This window comes from Stegodyphus dumicola, chromosome 9 (genome assembly GCF_044657685.1).
Source record: "Stegodyphus dumicola isolate Sdum_Otavi_A_Nest chromosome 9, ASM4465768v1".
NCBI classification, from domain to species: domain Eukaryota; kingdom Metazoa; phylum Arthropoda; class Arachnida; order Araneae; family Eresidae; genus Stegodyphus; species Stegodyphus dumicola.
In genome coordinates this window covers 190,299,514-190,316,062 of record NC_140776.1, presented here as the reverse complement: position 1 = coordinate 190,316,062, position 16,549 = coordinate 190,299,514, and the positions used below count along the sequence as shown (strand labels likewise).

Here is a 16,549-nt window from a genome sequence, read left to right as displayed (position 1 = left end):
TATAGCAAATGGCATCTGTTTATCACAATGGCTACCGAGATTGATAGGCTATTTTTAGGTAGTCTCGAGAAAAAAGCGATTAATAGGCTATCGGTCGATAGGTGTTGGCGAAAAAAAGCTGATTAATAGGCTGTCGATCGGCAGGCCTTGCCTAAAAAAGCCGATTAACAGGCGATTGATCGGTAGGTGTTGGGGATGAAAAGCCGATTAATAGGCTACCGGTTGGTAATGTGTTAATGAGTAAGTTATTATAAATATTACAACAAACATGTTAATGTAATTATACGTTTGCAATATATTTTTGAATCTCTCATGTTATTCAGTAAGTATGGTACTATCAAAATTGTATGAATATAAAAATATTACTCATGTGCACAGCTTTTAAAAGTTGCAGGGTCAACGGTTTGTTTGAAGGACAGAAACCATAAATCAATCTCGGCTCCCTGATGAAGCTAAAAATTTCCGAGAGAAAGCACAGGCAAAGAAATGGAGATGCAGAGGAAAGAACTGGCTAGTTCACTTGCCAAGTGGACTAGCACAAACAGTGATCATTGGGGAGACTCCACTGTTTTGATATTCTTTCAAGTAAGCATAAGTATGTGGCATAAGTGTAGTTTCACTTCATTGCACCTATTGTGCTCCCTAGCGTACATTCGTTCCTTAAAGCTTAAAAATAATTTTGTCATAATATTTTTAAATCGTAATAATTTATCTCCATTTAAGTTTAGTTTCGGCAAAGTATATGAATCTGATGTAAAATATTTATAGAAAACTAGTTATAAAATTATAATATTTTATGACAATAATTGTAGGAGAGGATGAAAGTTACTTTTTTTGCCTTCATAAATGCATATGATGTGAATATGATTCATTTTGAATAAGAAATTCCTCCACAAAGGCATCCCTTCCCTTGGGCAGATGGCTCTAGCGTGATTTGCCATATATACACTGGTGTGCAAAAATTAAGGAGGAGACGGTTTTTTCAATATAACTTTGTACAAAAGCTTTCCAAATCAACACATTTAATACCGTAAGATCCCCAATACGTAAGGACATGAGTAATGTAAGCAACACTTACTAAAAGATAAATCAGAGGGATAAAAGGAAGCTTTATTGAAAAAGTAGCATGGAGTGCAATGCGACTGAAGGCCGAAACATCCCTGTGATGTGTGTCCAGCAAGAAACATGCGGTCTTTAATAGGAGATATAATCTCCCCTGACTGCTACGCAGGTTTCACAGCGTCTGTCCATGCTGAGAATGAGAGTGTCAATGAGTTGTTGAGGCATTGCTGCCCATTCGTCTTGCAGCGCCAATCGAAGCTCCGGAATCGTTACTGGTGGTAAGGTACGAGCTGCCAAGCGTCTGCCTAGAAAATCCCATACATGCTCGATGGAATTGAGATCCGGAGATCGTGCCGCCCAATCCATACGTTCAATATCCTCACTCTCTAAGAGCTGTTCGGCAGCTACTGTGCGATGACATGGTGCATTGTTGTCCATGAAAAGGAACTGCAGACCCATAGTGCCTCTAAAAAGACGCACATATGGAAGAAGAATCTCGTTACAATAATGGGTCCCGTTGACTCAACCTGCGTCGAAGATGTGAAGGTCTGTCTGTACAACTACCAAGCATGATGCCTCCCCAAACGAGAACACCGCCACCTCCATACCTGTCCGTTTCAATGATGTTCGAGGGATTATTGCGGCTTCCCCGCTCTCCCCAGATGAGTATGCGATGAGAATCGCTACTCAGACTGAATCTGCTCTCATCTGTAAAGAGTACTCGTCCCCATTAATTGTCTCTCCAATTCCGGTGTTCCCGGCACCACAGAGAACGCCTTCTCCGATGGGCAGGCGTTAGAGGTACACACCGTACAGGGCGTCGTGCAAACAGACCACCACCGTGCAGTCTTCTGGCCACGGTAAAACGCGATATCGGTCGTCCAGTCGCCTGTGTCTAGCGATTTCTCCCACTGTCTGCCGCCTAATTCTTCTGGCCTGTAAGGCAATATACCGGTCATCTGCGGGTGTGGTTCCTCGTGGACGACTACTACTAAACCCCCGGATAGCTGTTCCTGTAGTTTGAAATTGTCTCCAAAGTCGTGAAACGATGCTGTGAGCAATTCCAAACTCTGCAGCCACACTTGTCACACTGCAGCCTTCCTCCAACTTCCCAATGATTCGACCTCGGGTAAAGCATCCAGACGTCGTCTAACAGATTGATTATTCGCCATTTCTCGCTGAGGCAGCAACTCGGTGTGATTTTAACTGCTATATGGCGTGCAATCTCTTTGCCAGAAATACTGATCTTACACCGACAACATGCTTTATACTACTCAGACACTCTCCCATTACATCTACCTGCATATCTGCGCATGTGCTACCGTACATCACCTTACTTAATCTCCTGATTGGTGTTTCTGTCCGCTCTGCCTCTTCTTTCAGCTGATATGCTAATTTTTCGACTTGGTCCTTAATTTTTTCACACCAGTGTAAATAAACTTCCCATTTACAGTAATATATCATCAGCCAGCATCCTCTGCTTTTTAAATCGTAAATTTCAGGGGTTCCCAAATTGTGCACCGTGGTGCCCATAGACGTATCATAGAGTCGTATTTAATGAAGTGTTGTTATTTGCTATGAATAAACAGGTTGTAAAGCACAAATCTTGTACAACACTTCGTCGAACATGACTAGGGCGGTGTGACAAAACAACTAAACCTATAAGTGCGCTAGCGGTTGAAAAAATAAGGGAACCCCTGGTTTATTTGCATGTTAGTCCAATACTTCAGATTATTATTTAATTTTTAAGTGCAGCTGGAACGAAAGTTTTCAAATTTGAATGTCTGAAAACTTAACCGTTTGAGTCCGGCGAAGCGCTATTGCACTTCACTTGTCATATGCCAAAAATACGGCGCAGCGCGATAGTTTATTTTCAACAAGTCGTTTCTACATTTTTATATGCATATTGTTTTTGTTCATATTTTTGAGGATGAATGCTAGGGCATAATAAAGGTTTAAAAGAGCGTTTCTTAACTAATGGAAAAGTACTTTTTGAATTAAATCTGGAATGAAAAGGAATAATTTTGTTGAATATTGTGCAGGAGCTATATAAAACTCTTAACTGATATTTAATTTTTATATAAAGAGAATAATTTTATAAAATTTGTAAACCATTCATTTTAATTAGTTGTAAAATTTCTTCATTTAATGCTTAAGAAAATGTTGATTTTTTGTTTTGGGGGAAAAAAAAATTATTGCAGTATTCTAATTCCTGCACTGATAACAATGCTTGATGTTTTATCTTTTGACACATGTGAAATGTGAGAAACTGGTGGCATTGTGAATATTAAAAAATTTCTTTTCTACTCTGCTAGTATTTAAAAGATTATCTAGGAACAAAGTTGTTAAACTAGGATAAATGAAAATATAGAACTAACTATAAAATCATTAAATGAAATCATTAAACACTAATCTATCCATGGTCAGAGGTTTTGTTATTATTAACCTAGGTTTACACATAATATGTGAGCAATGAATGATAAACGATAATGATACACATATTAATGCATATATATGAACTAAAATCATTAAATGAAATAAAAATAAACATCATGATTAGATATTTTGGATATCCATGGATATCTATCCATTGTTAGATATTTTGTAATTATATTAACTTAGGTTTACACATAACTTCGGGTAACAACATTTGTTTTTTTATTTTTGTTTAAAAGTTCAGCAAATTGGGCTAATTGAAAGTTCTTCTGATTTGTATTTGAGAACAAAATTACTTTGCAAGACATTTTTATGGGAATTCTAAAGAAATGTAAGGCGTATTAAAAATAACTGGGAAAGAGAAAACTCTTGGATTTTTCGATATCCGCTTAAACCTAGTAACCGCAAGTAAATTTACTATTGTATACAAAAACAAATGCAACCAAAAAAGTAATTAACCAAATAAAAATAAATTTTATTCAATTCGTTTATTTTTTTATATCTGGTTAAAAATGCAATTTATTCAAATAAATTAAAGCATTAAGCAGCTATTAAAGTGACATAGAAATTTACGCGATGTTTCCAAAAATATCCAGAGCTATAAATTTGCTGTGTTTGGAAATGACTAATTTGAAGCCAGGAAGTTTCCACTCTAAACAATTTCTATATAACTTCCAAGACTACCTTTCGTAAGTACTTTATATACAAAATATTCAAAAAAATTTCGTCATTAACATTAAATTATTTAAAGAACATACATTTCTGATCTCGGATTTCAAATTTAAAATTTCACAATATCGTATGAGGGTGGACACAGTGCTTGGTCTTACCTGATCTAGCCAGATATGGCTGTTTTGATATCTTGAAATAGCCAGGACTCCGGCCTAGCGGCAGGCAGCAGAACTGTTCCAATCAACAAGTATTTCGCATCTTTTTAACTGTTTCCCAAATGAAAAGAAAAAAAAAATCTGAAAGGGCTTAGATTTTAACGGTCGCCTAGTGGGTATGGTAAGTTTTTTTACGCTGTTGCTGACCTTGAATTCTACCAGGTCTACTCATTTCTGCTAATACATTTCTTTTTGTCTTTTTATCTTTATTATTAAGCCTCATTTTCTTCATACTTATGCCATATACAGTTCAACAGCAAAATTAGTTTTGTTGTTTCACAGCAACTAGAAAAAAGTAAAATAATAATAGTAATATTTTTGTCTTATTAATCGGCAATAGATGGCAGCACTGGATAAAACCTATAGTTCTTAACTGATTTATTCGAGTAATCTTTGAAAGTAGAAAATATGTCAAAAATATTTTTTTGTTCAGCAAATCATTCTGTTAATATGTGCCAGCAATTATCTGTCTCAAATTATATAATCTTCTGTGCTGGGAATAAGAATATTTTGTTCTTTATACTGCATCATTTTATAGCAGCAACAACAAAAAAATTTTCTTTCAGTTACTGAAACTTTTAAATTGGGAAAAAATTTTTTTAACTCCCTAAAACCTCCCAATTTTAAAAGACACAAATAGGTATTTATAACCTTCAAAAGTAATAGAATAGTTTGTGAACAGAAAAAAAAATTTCGCGTAAATTAACCTTCAACTGCTGTGAATGGTTTCGGAGACCGCTGAGGATTTTCTAACCGTCTTCTCCACCCCTAAAAACGGAGAATGGTCCCTGTCCTTCCTCCTACCTTCTCAAACCCATCCCACAAGATCACATATCAAGTTTTACACTTCTAGCTTTATTATGGTTTCAGTTACTACGTTTTTTACTTTTTAAGTTGTCTGAGAGGCCCCTCACAGCAGATGTGTACGAGTTTTAGTGGACTATAGATGTTATTTATCGAATGCTTGTTTTTCGTAAAAGAGATAAATATGCCTTCAAATTTTACAAGAAAAAGTCCCGTATATCTCACGCAAAAAGAAATTGAATATCTTGTCAACAATATTTTTTATGTAATATACTCTGATTCTGAAGAATGATGTAGTCTTCACAGTGAAAGCAAAAGTGAATCTGAGCTTTCTGCAGATGAATGTCATAATTTTTCTAATGACTGTGAACAAAGTGATAATTTTTATGGAAAATCACTTCAAATGGTGCAAAAAATGACTAAATTGGGCAGTACGAACACCAAAGCATAACACAATAATTCACCTCCTTGATCAGAAACCTCTTGCAAAAATAGGCTCTAGAGCAGAGCCCGAAAATACTTGGATTTATGTTCATGCATAATGTTCTAGTCATATGCTGACACTACAAAAGTGAAAAGAAAAAATTTTATGCTCTTATTAGCTAATTATTAATCTGCATCTGAGAGTTGGGATAATTTTCTCTTTTTTGCCAAGGGAACTGAAAATAACAATTAGAAGAATCCTTGGAAATTAAGAGGATAGATTTATCAAATCTCCCCCCCCCCCAATTATCTGTGCCCACCTTGTAAGAAGAGGAAACCAGCATACCAAATGTTTAGAATGCAAGGAATCAGTGTGTCTTAAGTGCTCTCAAAATATGTGTTTTGACTGTGTATCAACTTGTAAGTCATCCTTGTAAACAAAGATATACTAATCTATTATTTATTAATAACTAAATTCATTCCTTCATAACTATGGTTTAATTGACAGTAATGCTTAATAAAATCACATATTTTCATGCATGTTTAATAAAATCTTAGTTCTTTACAGCTCTGTTCCTCAAAACGAAGAAAATAGTCATTTTTTATATGGATTTAACTGCGTAAAATTTAATGATTTATGTTTAAAATTATTGATTAAATGAATGTTTATTGATTTAAATGAATTAGAATTCTATAACTAGGCATAAAGTGTCTATAACATTCCTTAAAAAGGCTTAAAATTGTCTATAACATTCCTTAAAAAGTCATAAAAGTATGTATTTTTACGCGTTTCTTTAAAGCGGTCTGTGAGATCACTCACAGTAATTATGCCAAGAAAATTGTCACAGTGTTTCAAAATTAATTTTAAAAGGCTTTTAGTCGATATTGAAAAATTCCAAATCAACTTGTTCTTTTTTTTTTTTTTTTTTTTAAATTATAAATTAAAGTATGACACAACGTATTTTTTTCCCTCTAAAATACATAATGCAATAAACGTATGTGCTTTTTGAGAAACAAAAATCTACGAAGCTTGCTCTTAATAAATTACACTAAAGTAAATTTAAAAAAAAAAAAAAAAAAAAAAAATCAAGCCTCTAACTTGATTTACACAACAAAATTCTTGATTTGGGGCTCTAATACAAGAGCCCAAATTTCATTATAGAAATGTTCTAATATTAATGTAGTAAACTTGCCACTCTAATACAAGAGCTCAAATTTTATAATAGAAGTATTCTAATATTAATGTAAGAAATTTGAGACTCTAATACAAGATCTCATTTCATAGTAGAAATATTCTAATATTAACGTAATAAATTTGCCAGTCTAATACAAGAGCTTAAATTTCATAATAGAAATATTCTAACATTAACGTAGTAAGTTTGCTACTCTAAATAGAAGAGCTCAAATTTTAAAAGAACATCGTAATCAGGCTAAGTGTTTTGATGCTTTAATCTAAAAGCTTGAACTTAGAATATGATAAGATGAAACATTTTCATATAAAATGGCACAGTATTCATAAAAACTTATACTCACACATACTGTATTTTTTTTTTTTGTTTTTAAATAAAACTGGTTTCACCTTTCTATCCCAGTGACTATTATACGTATGTAATGAATTTTTAGAGAAATCTCTCCATTTTTAAGGGAGCATAATTCAAGCAAAACTTTCATTTATTTCTTCAAATGATGATCTTATAGGTCCTAGATTCATGATCTCACATCACCAAAAGGTTCGCCTCATACCAAAGACGAAAGTTGGCAAGGTGAGCCAAATTTCGTCTTTGGTATCTAAAAACCTCCATGGTATTCCAGCAACATATTTTACTTTTCTGAAACAGTTTTGTTGACAGCTTTTTTTCACTTTCATTTGTATTTTATTTGGAAAATTTTCACAATGATTAATATGAATACTAAACTTGATGGCTAACAGGGTAACCTTAACATGCTGGTAAATTAACCATGCTGGTAAATTAACCATTCTGCCTGATTATTAACATACATACTTACAGATATCCAGTTCATTCCTGGTGATTTATAACTGAAATTTAACTATACATTTGGACAAGGCCTAACTAAACAAAGGTGAGGCTACTTTGCCTGCAGTTAAAACTTCAATATAAGTGCTAGCATAGTTACTACTTAAAGACTGTGAATGGACCTAGCCCAGATGTTCACCCCTCCCCCAAAGATTAGAGAGAAATATAACCAAAATTAACCAAAATGTACAGTGACGTTGCGCAGGGAAAGGAAAGACAAGTTTTTTAGTAACAGGAATAAGAAGGCTAGAAAATATTTTTGACCTTGTCAGGCGTATGAAATCACCCAAGACTGCTCTTTGCAAGGTTTCAGGATATGTTTAAAAGGGGTGCTTTCTTAGAAGACCCTATAGCATGAAAACTAATTAATTAATATGTCTACAAAAACTTTAATAAGTCTACTTTAATATCACATCTTCCTGTAACTTTTTGCCCAAATGTGTAGCTACTAGATCATTTATACTTTCTTGAACAGTGGTTGGTTACACATGTGAGAACACAGTAAACAACCACCACTGTGAAATATGCTGCATTCATGAAAGTCGGATACAGCAGGACTCGCCCACCTTGTTGCCTAAAAGATGTCCAAGAGCTCGTATGCTGTCTGTTCTCTTGACCGTAATGAATTACTTCGGCTAAATAAGATTATGTAAGGTAAGCGCATTTTATGTATTTAGTCTATATATTTAGTGTTGGCAAGAAGTACCGACTTCCTGGTAGTGTTGGCAGTATTACTTATCTTTAGATATTGAAAAGAGTTTTTTTTTGGGGGGGGAGGCATTAGAGACGAATAATTTTCTTTGCAAAGATCTGAAGTATAACTTTCCATCCATTGCTTCTTTAAAAGTGCCATTTTGCATAAGAATAAAACTGCCAAGTAGTAGATGATTATTTATATCTTTAAAAATATAACCAGTGAAATAAAGAACTTCCCAGCAGATGGCATTTTTTTATAGCAAAGCAAAATCGTGTAAAATATGTGCAAAAAGCCTCTGTATTCTTGCGCACAAACACATTGGTTGTATGATGATAATATATTTATATGATAAAAATTCTGCTTGAAATGGTAACTTGCATATATACATGTTGTTAGTGAAATCAATTATTAGTTACACCATATATCTTTCATTTACAGAGATATTAACAATATTTTTTAAATAATCCAAAGATTTTTCTAATATAAAGCTATGCTTTAATTTTATATTGTTTTCCATGTTAATGCACCTTGAAAGATTAAATAGTTAAAAATAAAATAAACTTAAAAAATTAAACAAATATTTACCATGCACGCATATTTTTGAATTGAAAAAATGTTATTGTATTTATTACATATTATAGTTTATCCTTTGTTTGTGGAATTATTAATGACTTGAGAAAAAGAACACAACTCATTTATTTTTCATCAATTCAAGTTACCAGTTGTTGCTGAGCAACAATCCTATGTTGTCATCTTACAAAAATTAAAACATACAGAAATTTAAAGATAATATGAAGAGGAAACATAAGAGGATGTTAGAGTGTATATCTTAATTGCTTAACTTAAAGCACAACCTGGAAATAAAATTTACCACAAAATCTAATCCTCAAACACTGCATCTGTGTCAGGCCTTAGACTTCATGTCAATTTAAGGAAACCACTTTACTGTATACTTAAAAGAATGAACCTTAATTATTTCAAAAATTTTATATCTGCCAATTTTCTCAAACTTGATTTGGAGAAAACATACATTCAAATAAAAGAGCATCTTGATGCTAGAAATTAACATCAGAGCATCTTAATGGAATCTTCATATCCTGCAGTATGATGTATTGGAAATCTGTATAGTTAATATTGAGAGAACTACTATGGATGGCATCACAAGTACTATCATTGTTGCAGCAGAAGGGAACTCAATTCTGAAGTAAGAATGAGGAGAAATTGGTTATACGGATTACTCGTATTTTCTGTTTGGCACCTCATATGATTTAGTTTGCCTGAATTTAATTCTTGTCATTAACTTCCATTTCCTTGATTTGCATTATCGGAGGAATCATTTATTTATTGTAGTAGCAGCTTCGCTGCCAGCCTTCGTCTGGCTTTTAAATGTACCGGAAAAATGGCTGAAGGAAAGACCAAATGTTAAATTTAAAAACTGCGTAAATTTTACTCTGCAGAACAACTTCATAAAATAAAGTTATTACGTATAACAAAATTACAATGAAATAAGCAATATCCCTTAATACAAATATTAATTATCCTAATAAATAAATTAACCAACTTCCCTTTGCAAAATCTTAAGAAATTTTTTCCCTAAAAAAAAATCACTCAACACTTTTCAATATCTTAAAAACAGTGAAATGAGTTAAATAACATTGAAGAATACAAAAACCAAAAAATTCTGAAAAGCAAAGTATAATTAATGATATCTTATATTTTTAAGAAAAAAAAAATCACAATGAAATAAGCTATATCTCTTAATACAAATATTATTTATCCTAATAAAAAATTAACCAACTTTCTGTTGAAGAAAAAAAAATCACGCAAAACTTTTCAATATCAACTTTTCAAACAATGAAATAAGCAAAAAATAACATGAAAGCAACTCAAAAAAACATAAAATTCCACGCAAAATTTTACTCTACAGACCTAAAAAATATTATATATCAAAAGTCGTTAATCCGGACTCGGCGGGACTTCGGCGATTCCGGATTATCGATTTTTCCGGATTATAGATCATCAGTTTAATCTGGTAAGATGGCATGCAGAAATTCTAAAATTAAAAATATGAAACCGTAATTTATGAAATAAAGAACAATTATGATCTAAAGGGTATCAAAATTTACAAAAAGAAAAGCTTAATATTTATTTGTTTACTTTATTAAACATTTCTTTCAATGTAAGTTGTTTAAGTTGCTTCGTTTTATGTGATAATATTTTCTCTTTAATTCTATAAACAGACATAATTTCTTGTTCAGTTACAAAGTTCCGCTGTTCAAGTCCCGTTAATTGCTGTGCCGAGAATACCGACTAACTTGTCAATCGAAATTTTTTAGTTTTCACTAACCTCTCTGTCACATTCTTCATGTCTTTATCCATTTTTTGCAGCAATTCCACTTTTTGTTTGTTGGACATCGAAACATACTTTCGTTTTGTAGATCCTTTGGAAGTTCCAGCATCGGAAATTCTATTTGACATAATCGAAAGTTCAAGTTTACTTTTATAAAATTGCTCCTACAGTCTGCAAGAAATAATAAGCGGGATCCAATTCGAAGATTAAGGAACAACATAATCATTAACATTAATTGAAATAGATAATTAGATATTTTTAGCTTACACCGTCCGTTATACATTAAACGTGCAGGCGAAAACGTATTCTGCACTTGCGCACACGCATATGCGCAGTAGTCAAGGTCTTACGCTTATGCGTAAAACGCCTGTGCGCATGTGCCAACGCGGCGCATGCGCAGAAAGTTTTTAGCTTTGAGGTCCGGATTATAGATCATTCCGGATTATGGGTGTCCGAATTAACGATTTTTGACATATATATATATATAACAATAAAATATTCCAATCTCTTAAAAACAGTGACATAAGAAATAAGATGAAAAATTGTTGCCAAACCCATATTTCTAAAAGAATAAAACTACTCAAAATGATGTGATTTCATCAAAAATCTATCAACAACAATAAGACAGGAAAATTGTTGCCAAAATCACATTTTTAAGGATGTGAGATTAGAGAAGTGTACTCGGAAGCTTCATTTAAAAAAATTTTAAAAAGACAAAATATTATCATTTTTCCAAAATTATTTTTGTAAAAGCAGTCGCAAAGATGAAAGCTTAACATGTCCAAAAATCAAAGAAAAATAAGCTGTAATTTTTTTAAAATAAACTTTTTTAGAAAAAATCCTGTTAAAAATGTGTTTTTGTTAAATAAATTCGTATTTAATTGATTTATTGAAACACGAAATTTATTTTAGGTTCGTAAAATAGCTTCATGACGATTTGAAAATGGAGTGTGTAGAGTAAAATCTCGCTTTCCTAAAGCCCATTATGTCTCAAAATGATGCGATTTTCGTCACAAAACATAAAATAAAAAAAATTCGAATTTGAATTTCGAAAAAATCGCTTCGAGGTGCACTGGCTCTTGTCTAGATGCACCTTTGTACCAAATTTTGTAGCCGTGGGTCTATTAGCATACGTGCAGCTCGAACTAAAGACACACACACACACAGAGACAGACTCTTTCTTTCATTATATTGTTGCGTGCGTACGGGTTCGTTATGAAATGAATGCACATGTCCGATGAAAAATGAACAAAAATTTATTATTATCACAACAAAAATGCTTAAATTTTCTCAAATTATCACGCAGTATTACAATATCTCACAGTAGTTTTCTTTTAACTACTCAAATGTCCAATAGAACGTAATTCAAAACAGCTAAAGAACGCTAATCCGCGAATTCGCTACAATCAACAACAGTAGTTTTCTAAACAACAACAAACTAAGCAACTACTACAAACTGAGATGTTTTCCTCCTTTTATAAGATTTTAAAATCACGCGCTAGAATTTTCCAGTACTTTCTCGAAATCAAAAAGAGATATTTATTTATTTAACGCACGCGCTCTTGTATTTTTAATTTTTCCGGCTTAGCTTTCTTTTAATATTCGTCACGCGCTGCACTGCGCGAGAAATAAAACCATTTAATTTATAATTGAACTAACATTAGCTTTTTAAATACCAAATTCGTAACACTGCCCCCTTCCCAAGGACTGCACGTCCCGGGCAGTACAATCCCTGGACAGGAAGCTAAACTTACAACTGTGGCATAAATGCATTAATAAGCATTACATTATAATAATAAACAACATGAACAATAAATGCAATACATAAAACAAATCAAATGCTATCAAATACAAATCAAATACACATTTAAAAACAAAATGGACCATGGTCTTATACTATTTACAATTATTTACATTACGTACTATGGCCATAGTAATAAGCTAACCTGTCGTAAGAGTTCGAAGACTCACGGATCCGAACCACGACGTCATTCGTGTTCAGCACTGTATATGGACCATCCGAAGGTGACTGTAATTTAGGACTCAGTCCTTTTCGTTGAATTGGGTTCCACAACCACACCTTGTCTCCTTTGTTTGATCTCTGTCTAGTAGCTCTTGTGTCTCATCTGATCTTCATTTTCTCCGTCGCCAAGTTGACTCGCTTTCGTGCAGAACGGTGCATCCCCTCAAACCGGGCCTGGGCATCTTGGATGTGTTCCTCAGGCGATGAAGGCGCATCTGTAGGGCGACTAAACAGGCGGTCACAAGGCAGACGAAGGTCTCGACCGAAGAGCTTCTGGGATGGAGAATAGCTGGTAGTCTTGAGTTTCTTTTCGACCCTGATATGATTTCGGCAGCTTCCCGAGCTCGATCTTTCGGACAAGGCGTCGACATTTCCAGGCGAGGATCCCTTTTGAGGATGGATAGTCATGCCATCAGATGCTGAAAGCAGCTTATTGTTTTTGAAATCTAAGGAAAAATTGTATTTCCTTAAAAAGTCCAATCCGAGTATGCATGGATCTGTAATATCCGCCACATATGCCGTGTGATGGTAGGCGGCACTTCCAAACGTGATGTTTACGTTTAACTTCCCAGTTATGTCGATCTTGTCACCAGACGCAGTCTGAAGGGTAACACAGGATGGCGTCCAAATAAGTTTATCTTTAAACTGTTCAGCTAAACCTTTCCTAATGATGGTAACATTAGCTCCTGTGTCAATGATCATATTGCAAGGAACTCCATCGATATTCCCATTGATGGACAGTCCGTTATTGTTGCCACTCACTATAGAGATCTTAAGCGCTTTAAAACAGGGTTTTTCATTATCTGGCAACCTCCTTTCCTTGATATGGTCATTAATTTGTTTCCTGCATCGTTGCTCAGAAATTGTCTCAATTTTCGTACCCTGGGGTGTTCTGCAATTCTTTCGTACGTGGCCTTCAGCTCCACAGTTCCAGCACTTTGGTTTCTTGTCAGTCCTTTTCCTTCCCGTGGCATTTAATTGTCTGTTTAAATCGTATGCCTTATTTTCCATGCTCTGGGGAGTTCTGCAGTTCCTTCGTAGGTGGCCTTCAACACCGCAATTCCAGCACTTTAGGGTCGGTTTTGTTTCACCACTATTCCGTCTTAAAGCATTCACTGGTCTTGTCAACTCATCTGTTTTATTATCCATGCCCTGGGGTGTTCTGCAATGCCGTCGTAGGTGACCTTCAGAACCACATCTCCAGCATCTTACAGCCACTTTGTTCTCACTGCTACTCCGTATCAAAGCATCGACTTGTCTGGATAAATCATCTAAACGAGCCATCAATTGGTCCCCTGGGTCGTGGACTCGCACAGCTCTGACTGGGTAGCTATCCCTAAGAGTTGCTTGCTGGGCTGCCTCAAATTTCATGGCATACACTAAAGCGCTTTTCAGATCTTTAACATCCGCCATTCGCAGTGCTTTCTGTATTTCAGGGTCCTGGATGCCATCGATGAAATATTGCAGGGACAGGATTTCCCTTGTTTCTGTCGGGCACTCCGAAAAGGCGTGATGTGACAGCCTTTCAACATCCGTGGCGAGCTCCTGAAGCGTTTCGGTGAGCTTCTGTTGACGAGATTTTAATTGGAGCCTGCTGTAGTCTTTTAAACATTTCTCGCCAAAGTGCAGCTCCAATGCGCCGGATAGAGCTTCGAAGTCAAGTCTTTGGTTTTCGGGAAGCGTCTGCAGTATATCCGCTGCGTCTGCTCGCAGAGAAGCGGCGAGATGACAGGCCTTAGCTTGGGAATCCCATCCATTCGCATCCGCAACTATAGAAAATTGGGTCTTATACACTTGCCAGGATGTCTTCCCATCATATGTGGATAGCTTCAGAGGTGGACGAGCAGGCATCGGTAAGAATTTAAAATCATCATTCTTGCTCCCTGCCGTCGCTACGAATTTCTTTAACGTTTCCATTTCTTTGGCAACTTCAGAAACTCTCTCATCAATTTGTTGTTCGATTTGGTGTTGGACGGCACAAACTCTTCCTTCAATTCGTTCCTCCACAGCAGAAACTCTCCCTTCTATATGTTCTTTTACAGAAGAAACTCTTTCTTCTATTTCTTCTTTCACCGAAGAAACTCTTTCTTCAATTAGTCCAACTTTATTTTCAACTGTGTCAATTCTGCCTTCCATAGCTTCAAATTTATTTTCTATTATGCAGGTAATCTCTCTTTTCATTTCTTCTTGACCTGCTTCAATCTTTTCTTGACCAGCTTGAACGGCTTTCATTTCGTCCTTAACAGAGTTGACGGCCCCTTCCATCTTTCCTTGGCTATTTTCATCTCTTCTTTCATTTCTTCTTTAAACGAGGCAAAGGCTGTTATCAATTGCCTTAACTGCTCTTCCATCGCTCTTGTTATTGGCATTCAAACCCCACTCCTGACACCAAAAATTGTTGCGTGCGTACGGGTTCGTTATGAAATGAATGCACAAGTCCGATGAAAAATGAACAAAAATTTATTATTATCACAACAAAAATGCTTAAATTTTTTCAAATTATCACGCAGTATTACAATATCTCACAGTAGTTTTCTTTTAACTACTCAAATGTCCAATAGAACGTAATTCAAAACAGCTAAAGAACGCTAATCCGCGAATTCGCTACAATCAACAACAGTAGTTTTCTAAACAACAACAAACTAAGCAACTACTACAAACTGAGATGTTTTCCTCCTTTTATAAGATTTTAAAATCACGCGCTAGAATTTTCCAGTACTTTCTCGAAATCAAAAAGAGATATTTATTTATTTAACGCACGCGCTCTTGTATTTTTAATTTTTCCGGCTTAGCTTTCTTTTAATATTCGTCACGCGCTGCACTGCGCGAGAAATAAAACCATTTAATTTATAATTGAACTAACATTAGCTTTTTAAATACCAAATTCGTAACACTATGTAGAAATTATATCTCGCTTTGCCATAGGCCAGTATGTTTGAAGTTCATTGGAAGTCATACAGCATGCACAGTAAAACTCTTGCATAATAATTTTCAGACATCAATAAACTTTTATTGATTTTAATTTGAACGCCTTTAGAAACATTAATAGATTTCCAAGATGGTGACATATGAGGAGAAGACAAAAGCGTGCCATAATGACATTCATCATACCTAACCTTCACAGAAGAATATCTCCACAATGTAGCTCCAATGTTTCTCTTAGAGACCCAGTGTTGAACACACTGCTGTTCTGCTCGCGCAGGGGCAGTACCTTGGATCAGCCTGGCTGCCATCTGGGGTTATGGAATACTGTCTAGAGCAGCGTTTCTTAAACTGTGGGTCGCCAAAAAATTTAGCAGTTTTGATATTTCTTTAACTTATAACAATCTTAAAATTACCAAATATTTTTACACAATGTATCTGAAAAAGGTAAAGATAAGACAATACAGACAAAGGAAAAAAAAAGTGTTGATGCATTCTTTTTATAACAGAAACGTTCATTTTACTTTGCATGTGACGCTGTCATTTCGTCTGTTACTTGTTTAAAATTTTCATATTGTTCTATATCTTAAAATTAGAAATTGAAGTTAATGACCCAAAACTGCAATATTATAATACAGCACAACTGAAAAAATTGACAGTTTCACACACGCGTGTGTCGGATTTGCGCAATGCTTATGGGGTCCCAGAACATTTCCGTAAATATTATGGGGGTCGCGAAAGAATCTCGTTGATAAAAGGGGTCGCGACCGATTTTCTGTAAAAATATAGCTAATTAACTATTTAGCCTGACTGCACAAAGAAAAGCTGCGTAGAAGTTTTCTTTCATACTGCAGTGTAAGGTATTCAAACAGGGGCATAGCTAGAGTTTCCAGCACCCAGGGACAACTG

General features: G+C 34.8%; 1 protein-coding gene and 1 long non-coding RNA gene across 2 annotated transcripts in view; one reads left to right on the top strand and one right to left on the bottom strand.

Moving 5' to 3' along the window:
• Positions 1-16,549, top strand: part of LOC146995595 (uncharacterized) — a 169,624-nt gene that overhangs the window by 126,015 nt on the left and 27,060 nt on the right. The window lies entirely within an intron of this gene.
• Positions 9,024-15,945, bottom strand: LOC146995596 (uncharacterized). Its single transcript, XR_015043169.1, has 2 exons — positions 15,830-15,945; positions 9,024-9,748 (listed from the first exon to the last, which is right to left on the bottom strand). It is a non-coding gene; the product is annotated as an uncharacterized LOC146995596 (long non-coding RNA).